General features: G+C 40.6%; 1 protein-coding gene across 2 annotated transcripts in view; it reads right to left on the bottom strand.

Annotated features, from left to right (window-relative positions):
* Nucleotides 1-10049, bottom strand: part of NTN5 (netrin 5) — a 33001-nt gene extending 22952 nt beyond the window's left edge. The window contains exon 1 of one of the 2 annotated variants that reach the window (XM_033961601.1): nt 9274-10049. The gene's annotated coding sequence lies outside the window, so the exon portion shown is untranslated. The remainder of the gene's footprint in view (nt 1-9273) is intronic. The other variant, XM_033961602.1, reaches the window with a different exon arrangement.
* Between the last annotated feature and the right edge of the window lie 3438 nt (nt 10050-13487).

Raw genomic sequence — 13487 nt, 5'->3', positions numbered from 1 at the left:
GCCCTAACTGAGTCTAGCCTTACCTGCGTACGTTCTGGTTCAACAGGAACTTGTCTAGCTTTGTCTTGAATCCCTGGAGGGTGTTATCCCCTATAATAGCCTCCGGAATTGTGTCTTGCCCTCTTTCTCCTTTTGTGGACTTAAGGTAGAAATGTAATATTTAATTTATTGAAAGTGGAATATGTTTATTTTATTATGTATAATATTGTATTATATTTGATGCATTATTGTTGTAATCAGTGCCTTGATGTTGTATTTGTTGTATTTGATGATGTTTGCATCAATAAAACCATTTGAATCCTAATTTCTTAATTGTACTTTTCTTTCTTTATAATGAAAAATCTATATTGGAAACTTATGTACAAGTTGCCGTGCTAGGGTGGTATGAGTAATTTGATTTACTTGTGTGGTCATTTCACTTTGCTGATCAAGAATCGTCTAGTAAAAAAAATATGTTAAATTTGTTTAAGAAAATTTTTTTTAAAAGCCATACAGTTCTTCAAAATAAAGGACCCCTTTTACAAAGCTGCACAGCCGAGTGCCACATTCAATTCCTATGGGCGTTGGAGCATTTGCCATGCTGGCTCACACTGCTGGCTTTTGTAAAAGAGGGGAAAATATTTTGTAAAAAAAAAAAAAATTTTTTAAGCCATCCAGTACTTAAAATGTCTAGCAGCCTAGCGACTCCCCAACCCAGTCCCCTCCTTTTCCTCCACCTAACATAAAAAATAATTCCCGTTGGATCCTAAGACCCTCAGCCAACATTTTAAGAAAGCCCTGGTGTCTAATGACACCCCCTCCTCCCCATTTTTCCCTGTAGAGGTAGGAGCAATGTCCACTTTCATCTTTAAAAATGGCAGCTTTTGACCCCCATACGGTGAACCCTAAGATGCACCAAGGCAAAAGAATAGAAAATTTCTCCAGATAACTTGAGAGTTGGGTGGCAACAATTGATTCCATAAGTTTAGTTAAGAGAGGTATATTAGCAATCGGTCTATAGTGGGAGGTAACATTTGGATCGAGATCTGATTTTTTCAGAAGGGGAGCAAAACTTATTATACCCATATCATGCGAGAATACATAAACATACAAGTGGATTGTTTTACTCTGTCAAAAATGACAAAGACTAGGGGACACTCGATGAAGTTACAGGGAAATACTCTTAAAACCGATAGGAGGAAATATTTTTTTCACTCAGAGAATAGTTAAGCTCTGGAACGGTTAATGCAGCTGGTTTTAAGACAGGTTTGGACAAGTTCCTGGAGGAAAAGTCCATTGTCTGCTATTGAGACAGACATGGGATTGGTAGCAGAGAATGTTGCTACTATTTGGGTTTCTGCCAGGTACTTGTGGCCTGGATTGGCCACTTTGGAAACAGGATATTGGACTAGACTGACCACTGTTCTGACCCAGTGTGGCTATTCTAATGTTCATATGTTCATGGAACGTTCAAAGTCCAATGAGCCTATCTTCGCCAGACAGCTCTTGGATGGGGCAGCAACAGAACCCTAAAGGATATCCATTTGCCCTCTGACTGTGATTATTTATTACCTCTTGCATATGGGAAAGAGAAGATGTCATCCATGTCTCTTCCCTACCCTTCCCCCCTCCCCACCGAGCGCACAGAAAGTATCTGTCAACATGTACTTTTTAAGTACATATATATTTGTCATTTTAACAGGCGTATGAGCTTTCCTAAAGCCCCTGTTCACAGATCAGGCACGAAGAATATTAAACACCCCCCTTCCCCCCCAGACTAGGGAAAGAAAAAAAAATCTTGCATTAACCCTTTGGAGTTTGGATGGAAAACAAAACACTGACAGAGATGCACACCCACTGACAACCCACACATACAAATATACGCAAACAAACACAGACATGCCTAAACCCGCTCACAGAAATGCACACTTTGAGAGAGCAACACACACACTGAGACACACTCAGACTCTATACAGAGAGACATAGACCTTCAGAGCACAATACCAAAGTCCTCATCATCTCGCACTTAGACTACTGCAACTCGCTACTTCCACTTAGCCATCTCGCTCCCCTCCAATCCATCCAGAATTCAGCCGCACGACTTATAATCCGGGAGAGCTGCTATGCTCACATTATCCTTCTCCTAAAGTCACTTCATTGGCTTCCCATCCATTTCTGAATACAATTCAAACTCCTCTTACTAACCTACAAATGCACTCACTCAGCTGCCCCTCACTATCTCTCTTCGCTTATCTCCCCTTGTGTCCCCCTCCCCACCCCCCGTGAGCTCTGCTCAGCTGGTAAATCCCTCCTATCTGTGCCCTTCTCTTCCTCTGCCAACTCCAGACTCCATTCCTTCTGTTTTGATGTGCCATATGCTTGGAACAAGCTGCCCGAATCCCAACGGCGGGCTGTCTCTTTGAGAGTGCTTTCGATTCCTAATTCTTCTTACCTTGGATTCTGTATTAGAGAGTTGCGCGGGGGCAGAAATCCCACCCATCCCTGCCCGTCCCCGTCAGGATCCTCTCCATCTCCACCCATCCCCGCAAGGAATTACCTCCATTCCCACCTGTCCCCATAAAAAGCAGCAATTACTTCTGACAAGATCATCAATTCCACAGTTTCTTTTGTGTTTACGCTGCTGTTTTTCTTGTGGAATCTCTTTGGTGGAATCCTTTTTTTTGTTTTCTGTTCAGGTAATTAACTTATAAACCCCCTCTTTTACTAAGGCTGACATGTCCATTATATTATATGGACGAACCCTGCTTCCAAAGCCTTCCATCCCCGTGGGAGTCTTGTGGGCCAGAGGGGGGTCCCGTGGGAGTCCCATGGGTTAGTGGGGGGATTCCTGTGGGACCCCCGCAGGACCCGCGGGATTCCCGCGATCCCCATTCCCGTGCAGACCTCTATTCTGTATCCCCAACCCTATATGTCATGTTTGTCTGTCCAAGTTAGATTATAAGCTCTTCTGAGCATAAATGTCAAAATGTACAGTGCTGTGTACACCTTTCAGCGCTATATAAGTGATAAATAGTAGTAGTCGAGGCAGACACTGACACACCCAAATCCACTTACAGACAGAGAAGCATACTTCAAAAGGGATGATCACCTTAGGTAAATAAATGTTAATAAATAAAGACGGTAAATAAATGTTAATAAATAAATAAAATACTGACACAAAATCATAAACACACAAACAGACAGGAATGCAAATTCACTGGCACTCAGACAAACATCCTACTCACAGAGACCACACGGACACAAACTCAGCTTGGAGGACAGCAGGTAGTTTTTAGGTGAATCTCTCGGATGAAGGGATTTTGCAGATATCAAAATTGTCACTGCAAAGAAATGCTTTCAGACAGCACTTCAGCTGCCTCTGTTTCCTGCATGAATATGGGTTGATGCCACTTTTTCTTATCATACAAAATTAAAAAGAACAAAGAGTTATCCCGTCTTTTGTATATGATCTCATCTTTTGCCTCCTTCAAACTTTTTTTTTTTTTTTTCCAATCTATTACCATCATATTTTGGGGGTTGGGGAGAACTTGCGAATGGGGACTTAGCTTGGCTTCAGCACTAAAGTCACAGTGTTGTAGCATTCAGTAGCAGCCCAAAACATGCAAATAGTTGCAGCCAATCCAAAACATTCTAGGAAAATAATATTAGAAGAATCCTTTTCCTTAAAAAAATAAAACCAAAGTTAATTTTCGACTTAGTACCTTTTGCTTGTTTCTTTCTTTCATTCTCCGTCTCTGTTCCCTGTCTCTGGAGTATAGATTAGTAGGTGGCCGCTGAACCTCAGACCGAAGGGTACAATTACAGAAACAACAAAAATTACTAATAAAAGAATAACCTTATAGCTCTCCAGGTAATTAATGTCAGGGTGGATTAGGGCTACTTCTGAAGAAGAGCAACTAGAATTGTTGAAGATGGGAACTTGATGCTCTGAGGGGGAAATGGGACATTAAAAAGGCATTTGACCTTGGGCTGCCCTTCTTCCCTTTTTCCCACTTGCAGGATTTTCTTGATGAGCTGTCTCCTATAAGCTTCTGGTCTACTAACTTGCCCAGAATGGACGGAAATTCCAATTTGCCTTAAATCTTAAAGAAACAATAGAAAGCTTAAGGAAATTTCTAAGTGAGAACAAAATGGTGTGGCAGCCGTCTTAGTTCATTTATAAAGGTAATATATAGAAATACATCAAAACATAAAAGAGCTAAGGTTTTATTTTTATTGGACTAACAATGCATTTTTTGATCCAATAAAAAAGTGAGAACAAAAATCAAACCCAGAAGGCAATACCTTTCTATTGGAATGGATTAATATCAACAAAACTAACTATACTTTTTTATTTTGTGAAACAATAACTCTTCTAATTCAAATTTTTCTTACGGGAAAGGAGGAAATGATAAGCCAAAATTGTCAAAACACAAGGGAGACAGCTTAGTAAAAAAAAAAAAAACTAAAAGGATACTACACAGATAAAAACAGGTATAAACTCAAATTATATTTTAAATATCTGTGTGCAAGTCAAGAATTGGAAAACATATCCTTGAATTCCAAGAAACGACACCACTAGCCACTCACTGATATTCAAATAGTTTCAAATTTGCTTCTCTAAAACTCCACTGGGGAAGATTCTGCACTGCAAAATGATGGTAGATTCTGTTTGAAAAGTCTAGGGAGGGCACATTTAAAAAATGTAGATGAAAGGAAAATTTAGTGAGAAATCCAATCCTAAAAGACTGCTGTCTCTGGATGGACCCCAGGACAGGTCTTTCAGAGTCCACAACCAATATGCTCACCCTCAACGCAGGTTGATGTTTCGACTTTCTCCCACCAGGATGAACATCAGCAATTTCCCAGCGTTAGGTCTGCAAACCCCTTTCAATAAAGATTTTTTTTCTATGCTCAAAAAACAGGGTGGTAATGGGAGGGGTTAAATGTTCTGAAGAGTTAGCCACACTGGCTACCTAGCACATGATCATGAAGGTGGCTTGACATTTAGGGTAACCAAGCCAAAAATATGGGTATTGGTTTTACAGCATTTGCCCAGTCTCTTAGCCTATTTTCAAAGCAGCAGGATATTTTCAAAACTCCTATTAAAATAGGGAGCTTCTCCAATGACGGAACAAGGCGAAGTACTGTCTGCTTTTCCAGATGTGAAGCTGTTTCTCAAGGCCAGAAGCATTAACAAATTGAACCAGAGAGGTTTATAAATGCCTTCTTTTTTTTTTTAAATTCCACTCGGACGTGTGTCTGCTGCTAGAAACACTTCCTCCCCTGATACCAATAAAAAAAATAAAAATTAAAAGCATATTCAGTTTGTTTTCTCAACAAACAATAATAAGGCAGACATTTATAGCCATAAAGACAACAAAAAAAAACAAACAGATTTTGCATGCCTCCTTTGGCTAACAAAAACAGGGAAATGAAAGGTGTGGACATGGGAATGAATTAGCAGAAGAAACGGGGTGAAATTTCTGAAGGAAACATCTTTCTTTCCCTCAGACAGATCTTACTGCCCTTAGGACTTTGAATTTGTATATAGAAAACACAAAGGAACCCATCCCCCCCCCCAACACACAAACATCCTTGTGCCAGAAAGACTATAAAAAGAGAGGTTTACCATCCATTTCGAAATACAATTCAAACTCCTCTTACAGGCCTACAGATGCACTCATTCAGCTGCCCCTCACTATCTCTCTTCACTTATCTCCCCCTATGTTTCTCCCGCGAGCTCCGCTCAGCTGGTAAGTCCCTCCTGTCTGTGCCCTTCTCTTCCTCCGCCAACCCCAGGCTCGGTCCCTTCTATCTTGCTGCGCCGTATGTTTGGAACATGCTGCCCGAATCCCTACGGCGGGCTCCGTCTCTCGCAGTGTCCAAGGCCCGGTTAAAAAGCCAACCTCTTCAAGAGTGCTTTCGACTCCTAACTCCTCTCAACTTGAGTTCTGCATCCCCAACCCTATACGTCGTGTCTGTCTGTCCAAGTTAGACTGCAAGCTCTTCTGAGCAGGGACCATCTATTAACGTTGCGTACGTCTTTCAGCACCACATAAGTGATACATGGTGGTAGTAGGTAGCAAAGGAATTGGGACTCTCTGACATCCATTATATAATTCTTCAACGGCACGTGGGAATTTTGGACAAGGTTGGGGAAACATTAAGTATACACTATCAACTTCCATGTCACATTAATATTCGCAAATCAATTACATTTGTGGAAAATACTTCTGCCTATATTGAAAAGTAGACACCTTGGGGGCCTTTTATTAAGGCCTGCTAACTGATTTTGCTTGCGCTGCTGTGCCTTAGCATTTAATATACGGACCCCCTACTTTGCTCTCTGTGGCCTTAAAACTCATCCTTAATAGCTGGAAGGACTTTTCCTTCCTTAGACGCGCCTACAGCACGTTTCAGGTCCAAACATGAAAGGCCGTCACAGACAAAAAATGTTAACAAGTTCAGAAGATTTCTGGAAAACCGGAAGCCCACAAAGCGCTCTTTTCCTGCAAGCTGGAACCACAATTTTTTTTTAAAATATTATTTAATAAAACCAGTGGTCGGCCACCTCCCCAGAAGCATTACGGTGATAGAGGGGAGAAGTGGGCTACCATTAAGATATCCTGTAATTATTTTCCTCTTAACTCTAAGTATTAATTACTAGGTCTTGCTGCATAAAATGGGGCCTGAGAAGAGTTAGTGGTCAAATAACCCATTTTAACGGTTGCCCATGTTGATAACTAACCTCAGCTTCACGAAATAGCAGCCGCTTAAGAAAACTCCTGTGAATTTGATGAGAAATCCATGTGGAACCTAAGACCGTGACAAGTTTGGGAATAACCGTACGTGAAGTGTTGAGTTTAAACTGGGGGAAATCGTCTTGGAATAAGCTCGGTCGATTGTGTCAATGACTATTTGAACTGGAAAATAAAGGAGGGAGGGTGATTTTTTCCTAAATCAACTCAAAACTTGCAAAATTATTGAGTTGCCAGGTTATCCACCGAGTCCTTGTTTTAAGCTCTGGAAAAAAAGAATGATATGGCAGGGGGAGGAGAGGTATTTCATTAGTAATGAGAGATGCGTACAGGAAAAAAAAAACGTGTTTGTTTTTGGAATGTTCCCTGATTTGGGGGGCATAATTTTTTTCAATTTAGTTCACACTTGTAGTTTAGGTTTTTTTTAAAAATGTAATGCGCTTTAGAATTTTTTTAAGGCCCAGAGATCAATTTTTGCATTCACTCAACACTACCAAATGGAATGTCCCCTACCAGTAACATTAGCTGTCAAAAAGGGAAATCAGAAAAAAATATTTTTAAAATCTACATTTATCCCCCACATATAAAATAAGCAATTTGATCAGCATAGGAAAACACAGGACAGAGAGAAAGAGAGGAGAGCCTGACATTTGTCTGGCATATCAAAAACCAAGTAAAATGTTAAGCAAGTTAATGCAACAACTTTTGGGTGTTTCCCCCCCCCCCCCCCAATACAAATAACAGGGAAACTAAGAACACACCACCATGGGTGAACTTCTTCCAAAAGGAAGTGATTAAAGCCTAATAAATAAATGAGAACCTCCTGTAGGGAGAAAGCTGTTTTATTCCTGGCTTTATTTTTTTTTTTATGTTCAAAAAGTTTTATTGATTTTATATATGAGAAGAAATATAAAGCCAACAATATGGGTGTTCAAAAGAACACAGGATAACAATAGCATTAACAAATGTGAAGTACATCCACAATGAAAGAATAATCACAAAGGAATAAATGCATAAAAAGGACAAAGATGAGAATACTTTTTTCACCAAATTTTTTACTTTGCTGTTAAAGCAAATCTCGACCAAGAAAACCACATTTATCATGTTAACAGCACTGCCTGCAAAATATTGATCTCCCATGCTGGGGGGGATTGCTACCCTGTTGTCAAAATAACAGGGCCAGATGTTTTTTTCTACCGGTTGTGTGTCGATGGGAAAAACGCGTCGCACATCTGGCACTGTTAATCTTTGCTCCGTCAACGCGGTTTTCCCTTTGCCTGGCTTCTGTGTTTTCCAGAGCCATTTATTTCCCTCCGACAGCGGTTTACAAGGTCCGGCATTAAATCACCCGACGGCTTTTGTATCGTACAGAAACTGCAGATTTTTTTTTTAATTATTTATTTCGAAGCTTTGGATTTAATCTAATCTAATCTTTGATTAGATTCATCCCAATAGGAGGGCTCGACTCAGTTAACAAAATACTCATAAAATTATACAGGAGATTAGAACAGAAACTATCATCTTTTAGGCCAGAATTTTATCTTTTATGATTGATTATTTGGACAAGAAGGATCATTAGTAAATTTCTGAAATAAATATGTCTTCAGTACTTTATGAAAAGTGGGTAGATGAGAGCGAACTAATTATAGAAGGAAGGTCATTCCAAACTTTTACGAATAAAAAAGAAAATGGATCGACAAAAATTGGCTATAGTTTTTATTCCTTTAGCAGTGGGAAAGCCAAGCTTATATATTTGAGAGCTCCTAGAATTAGAGCTTTCTTGTGAATTAAATGAGACAGGAACCAAAGGACATTTTAGCATCTGAGAGATGCATGGTTACAAATAAATGCATCACTGGCCTCAAAAGTCCCCCCCCCCCCCCACCGCGTTATTTGTTCATTTCTGAATTTCTGATCTGAAGAAGGGTTGCCTTCAAAAACGAATCAAATTAAGTATTTAGCCCAATAAAAAAGGTATCGTCTTATTTTCTTTTCTTTGTTTCATTTTATTTCTACCAGGGTTCTTCGCAAGGTTTCCACGCTTTCATATTTTTGCGCTCGACCAAAAACATTCTTTTCTGATGCCATTAAGAAGTTAGTAGGACGCTGTGAAAAATGTATCACCAAACAGGGTGGTTATGTGGAAAAGTAATATAATTTGCTTTTGAGATATTTGACAAAGAGTGTTTAAAAAATAAAAGTATGGAAACTTTTTGAAGATCTATATTACCTTTACGAAAGAGAAAAACTGAAGGTGAATCAAAGACCTTTATAACTCTTTCTAGTGGTCTCCATTTTTGAATCAGAGACAATATCGAACATCCCTGGACAAGGTACTTTTCTTTGAACTTGTGACAGAAAACACCACCTACCCCACGCAAATTCAGCCTTGCAATTAACAACAACTGAGAAATTTTTAAAAAACTATTTTCTCGTTAACATCTGGCACCAGAGCTAAAAGAGGCACAACAGAAATTTTAAAAAACCACAACCATATAGTGTGTATTTTACAAGGCAAACTTGACTTAATCACCTCTCTGCGAAGAGTGTTCTCTCGACCAGATCATTTGCCTCTGGGTTGCCAAAAGTAAACAGAGAGGATGTTTTTTCTCTTTTCATTTTTGATTTTCTCGCTTCTCTCTTTGGATTTTGCTCAGTACAAGAAGAAATGTGTTTCTCCTTCTCTTTCTCTGCTCTGACATCTCAGGGTTTCCAACTCAGTTTCTATTTTTAATGTGTGGACTCTTCTCTGGGTTTCTCTCTTCTCTCTTTCTGGATTTGTGCCTCTTCTCTCTTTCTGGATTTTGCTCAGTACATGAGGAAATATGTTTCTCCTCTTTCTCTGTTCTTGCCCTGTGAGGGCAGAGTCTGACCTTTTCAGGGCTTCCAGCTCACTCTGGGTCTAAATATTTCTAATTTGTGGTCTCTTATTCCGTATTAGTTGAGCGTCCGTCCATGTCTGTTGGCGTGTAGTATCCGTGTAGGGATCTGTCACACACCGGCTGGTTCTGCTTTTCCAATCTGCACCCTCCCCTCCCCAGTAATCAGAATAAAATAAAATAGAGAAATGAATTCAGGTGATTCCTGTGCCACAGATTTGCTTACCCACCTGCAAAACCCTGTTGGTCCACGACCTAGCAGGAATTTGTAGAGAGGAAGTGCTCATATGCCATAAGATGTCCTCTGTACTTTAAATGTGATTTTCACATGATAGATTCAGCTTGCTTCCTGACGCTTGCCTTTCTCACTCTCTCTATTAAATAAATGGGCTGTTTCGCACTTCATCCTTCCAGATTTTTTTTCTTCCCTGCAAAGATAATTCTTTTTTTTTTTTTTTTCTCACAGCCTTCATGATCTATTTTTCTATTCGAGGGCCATCGGAGCCAAAAATAGAGGACTAAACGTGTCCCGCTGGCTTCGAGCTTTCTCTCTCCCTCTCTCTGGAATGAATACCCTCCCCACCCACCCCCTGCCCTCTCCCCTCCTGCCATCTGTTCCCTGAGACAGTGCAGCCCTTCAGCAGAACTGGAAACAGAACCGTTTGTTTTTCTTCGCATTGCTCTAGGTGTCATCGAATGTTAAATTACAGAGGAATTTTTGTGAAAATAATACGGATGCAGCGGGCGGACGCAATACTTTGCCTAGGAATTTTTTTTTTCAAACTTCTGTTTCATATTCTCTGCAGAGTGCCCGTTGAAGGTTTTCGCCAGAGTACAAGATATGAATAATGTAGATAATGTAGCCTTTCAGCGCTATATAAGTGATAAGTAGTAGATAATGGATATATGCACACATACAAACAATGCACACAAACAGCCAATTTTCTATATTTCTTTTTTCTTCGGCGCATTCTACTTCTTTGAAAAATATTTCAAAAAGCTATTGATGGAGCCAGTGGCGTAGCGAGGGTGAGTGGTGCCCCTCCCACACCCTCTTCCACGCCCTCCCTGCCGTACACGCTCCCCCTTCCCCGACCCTTTTTAACTTTGCCGCAAGCAACCGCCAACTTACTGCCCGCGTCGGCTTCGGCGCGCTCCCCGTCGTCACTTTCTGGAAGTGACGTCGGGGAGGTACGGGGTGCGTGCATAGCAGGGGTGGAGTGGGAAGGGGACGGAGAGGAGGAAGGGTGGCAGTGCCCTGAGGAAGATGGCATCTGGGGCCAACCGCCCCCTCGGCCCCCCCTTACAATGCCACTGGATGGAGCCCTTCTACTAAAGTGTTAAATTTTGCACTTCGAGCTCCTTTTACAAAGCTGTGGTAGTGAGTCCCGGCCGGCACTACAAACCGCACTATGGTTTTGTAAAAGGGGGTAAAGTACAGGGGTGGGGAAGGAGCGGGGGTACCGCTGCCCCGGGCGCCTCCCACCCTCTCTATGCCACTGCTGACCCTCCCCCCTTAAAATTCCCCTATTCACTGCACAGTTGACACATCTGCATATGCAAAAACTGACGTGCTACGCTTTAGCGCAGTGGTTTCAAACTCAAACCCTTTGCAGGGCCACATTTTGGATTTGTAGGTAGCTGGAGGGCCTCAGAAAAAAGAATGTCTTATTAAAGAAAATGACAACTTTGCATGAGGTAAAACTCTTTATAGCTTATAAATCTTTCCTTTTGGCTAAGTCTTAATAATAATATTGTCATTTAAAGCTAAAGAGACATATGATCACAAAACTGTTTTATTTTAATTTGGTGATTATGATAAACATACCGAAGGCCTCAAAATAGGACCTGGCAGGCCGTGAGTTTGAGACCACTGCTCTAGGCCAGGGCTCTTTACATCTGCATTGTGATGTCATAGAACTTTATGATGGCAGATAAAGACCAAATGGCTCATCCAGAGCATCCACTATCTCCTCCTCTCCCTATTGGCTAAGGCTTTTAACATTTGCATCTCCTCTTCCTATAGGCTAGTGATCTCCAACTCAAACTCTTTACAGGGCCACATTTTGGATTTGTAGGTACTTGGAGGGCCTCAGAAAAAAACAGGTTAATGTCTTATTAAAGAAATGACAATTTTGCATGAGGTAACACTCTTTATAGTTTATAAATCTTTCCTTTTGGCCAAGTCTTAATAATAATATTGTCATTTAGAGCTAAAGAGACATATGATCACGAAACAGTTTTATTTTACTTTGGTGATTATGATAAACATACCAAGGGCCTCAAAACAGTACCTGGCGGGCCGCATGTGGCCCCCGGGCTGCGAGTTTGAGACCACCGCTTTAGCGCATCGCACGAGGGCATTTTTTACTTCGCTAGGTGTACATTCTCATCTATTGCATCTTAATTAAAGGACCCCCTAGTTTGATATAGGATCAAATTTATTTCTTGATTTGAATTAGGCTTTCATTATTTTACTCTGTATTTTTTGTTTGCTAAATATTGTTTCATTGCTAATATTTAGCCCTTTACACAAAAGCATAGCACAGTTTTTTTGCACCGGCCACGGCGGTAACAACTCATAGGTATGCTATGAGCGTCGGAGCTGTTACCTGCACGGCTGGCGCTAAAAACCACGCTATGCTTTTGTAAAAAAGGTGGGGGGGGGTGTTGTAATGATTTACCCTGTTTCTTCTTATTGATTTTATAATTTTTATCCCCCTTTTTTTTCTTTTCTTTTTTTTTTACTGTAAACCGCTTTGCTTTAACATTTTTTTAAAATAATTGCGTTATATCAAATAAAGTAACTGTAATTATATCAGTTGGTTACTGAGCCTTGCTGATTTTCTGTTCTGAATTGCTATAACAGTGGTCCCCAACGCTCTGCCCCAGAGCTGCATGCGACACCCCCCTCCCAAAAGTCCTCCATTGCAGCCCTCAAATTTTAAAGTTTATTAGTTTTTTTTTTTTAATATACTGCCTATCAAGGTTATCTAAGCGGTTTTTACAATCAGGTACTAAAGCATTTTCCCTATCTGTCCCGGTGGGCTCACAATCAATCGTTAAAATGCTCTTCAGATCCTGTAAATACATTAATTCCAATCTTAAGAACATAAGACTAGACTTACTGGATCAGACCAATGGTCCATCAACCCAGTAGTCCATTCTCATGGTGGCCAATCCAGGAAGTAGCCAAAACCTGGCTAAAACCCAAGAAGTAGCAACATTCCAGAATCCCAAAAAAGTAACAAAAGATTTTAGAACCCCAAAGAGTATCAATATTCCAGACAGAACTCCCAAAGAGTAGCAATATTCCATGCCCAGGGCAAGCAGTGGCTTCCCCCATGTCTTTCTCAATAACAAGACTATGGACTTTTCCTCCAAGAACTTGGCCAAACCTTTCTTAAAACCAACTACACTATCCACTCTTAACACAACCTCTGGCAATGCATTCCAGAGCTTAACTATTCTCTCAGTGAAAAAATATTTCCTCCTATCGGTTTTAAAAGTATTTGCCTGTAACTTAATCGAGTGCCCCCTAGTCTTTGTAATTTTTAACGGAGTGAAAAATCAATCCACTTGTACCCGTTCTACTCCACTCAGGATTTTGTAGACTTCCATCATATGTCCTCTCAGCCGTCTCTTTTCCAAGCTGAAGAGCCCTAGCCATTTTTAGTCTTTCCTCATACGAGAGGAGTTCCATCCCCTTTACCATCTTGGTCGCTCTTCTTTGAACCTTTTCTAGCACCACTACATATTTCTTGAGATAAGGAGACCAGAATTGAACGCAATACTCCAGATGAGGTCGCACCATGGAGCAACACGGAGGCATTATAACATTCTTAGTCTTTTTTAACTATCCCTTTTT

The sequence above is a fragment of the Geotrypetes seraphini genome, chromosome 10 (genome assembly GCF_902459505.1).
Source record: "Geotrypetes seraphini chromosome 10, aGeoSer1.1, whole genome shotgun sequence".
Taxonomy (NCBI): domain Eukaryota; kingdom Metazoa; phylum Chordata; class Amphibia; order Gymnophiona; family Dermophiidae; genus Geotrypetes; species Geotrypetes seraphini.
Note: the sequence above shows the minus strand (reverse complement) of the source record. Positions and strands in the feature narration are given on the sequence as shown.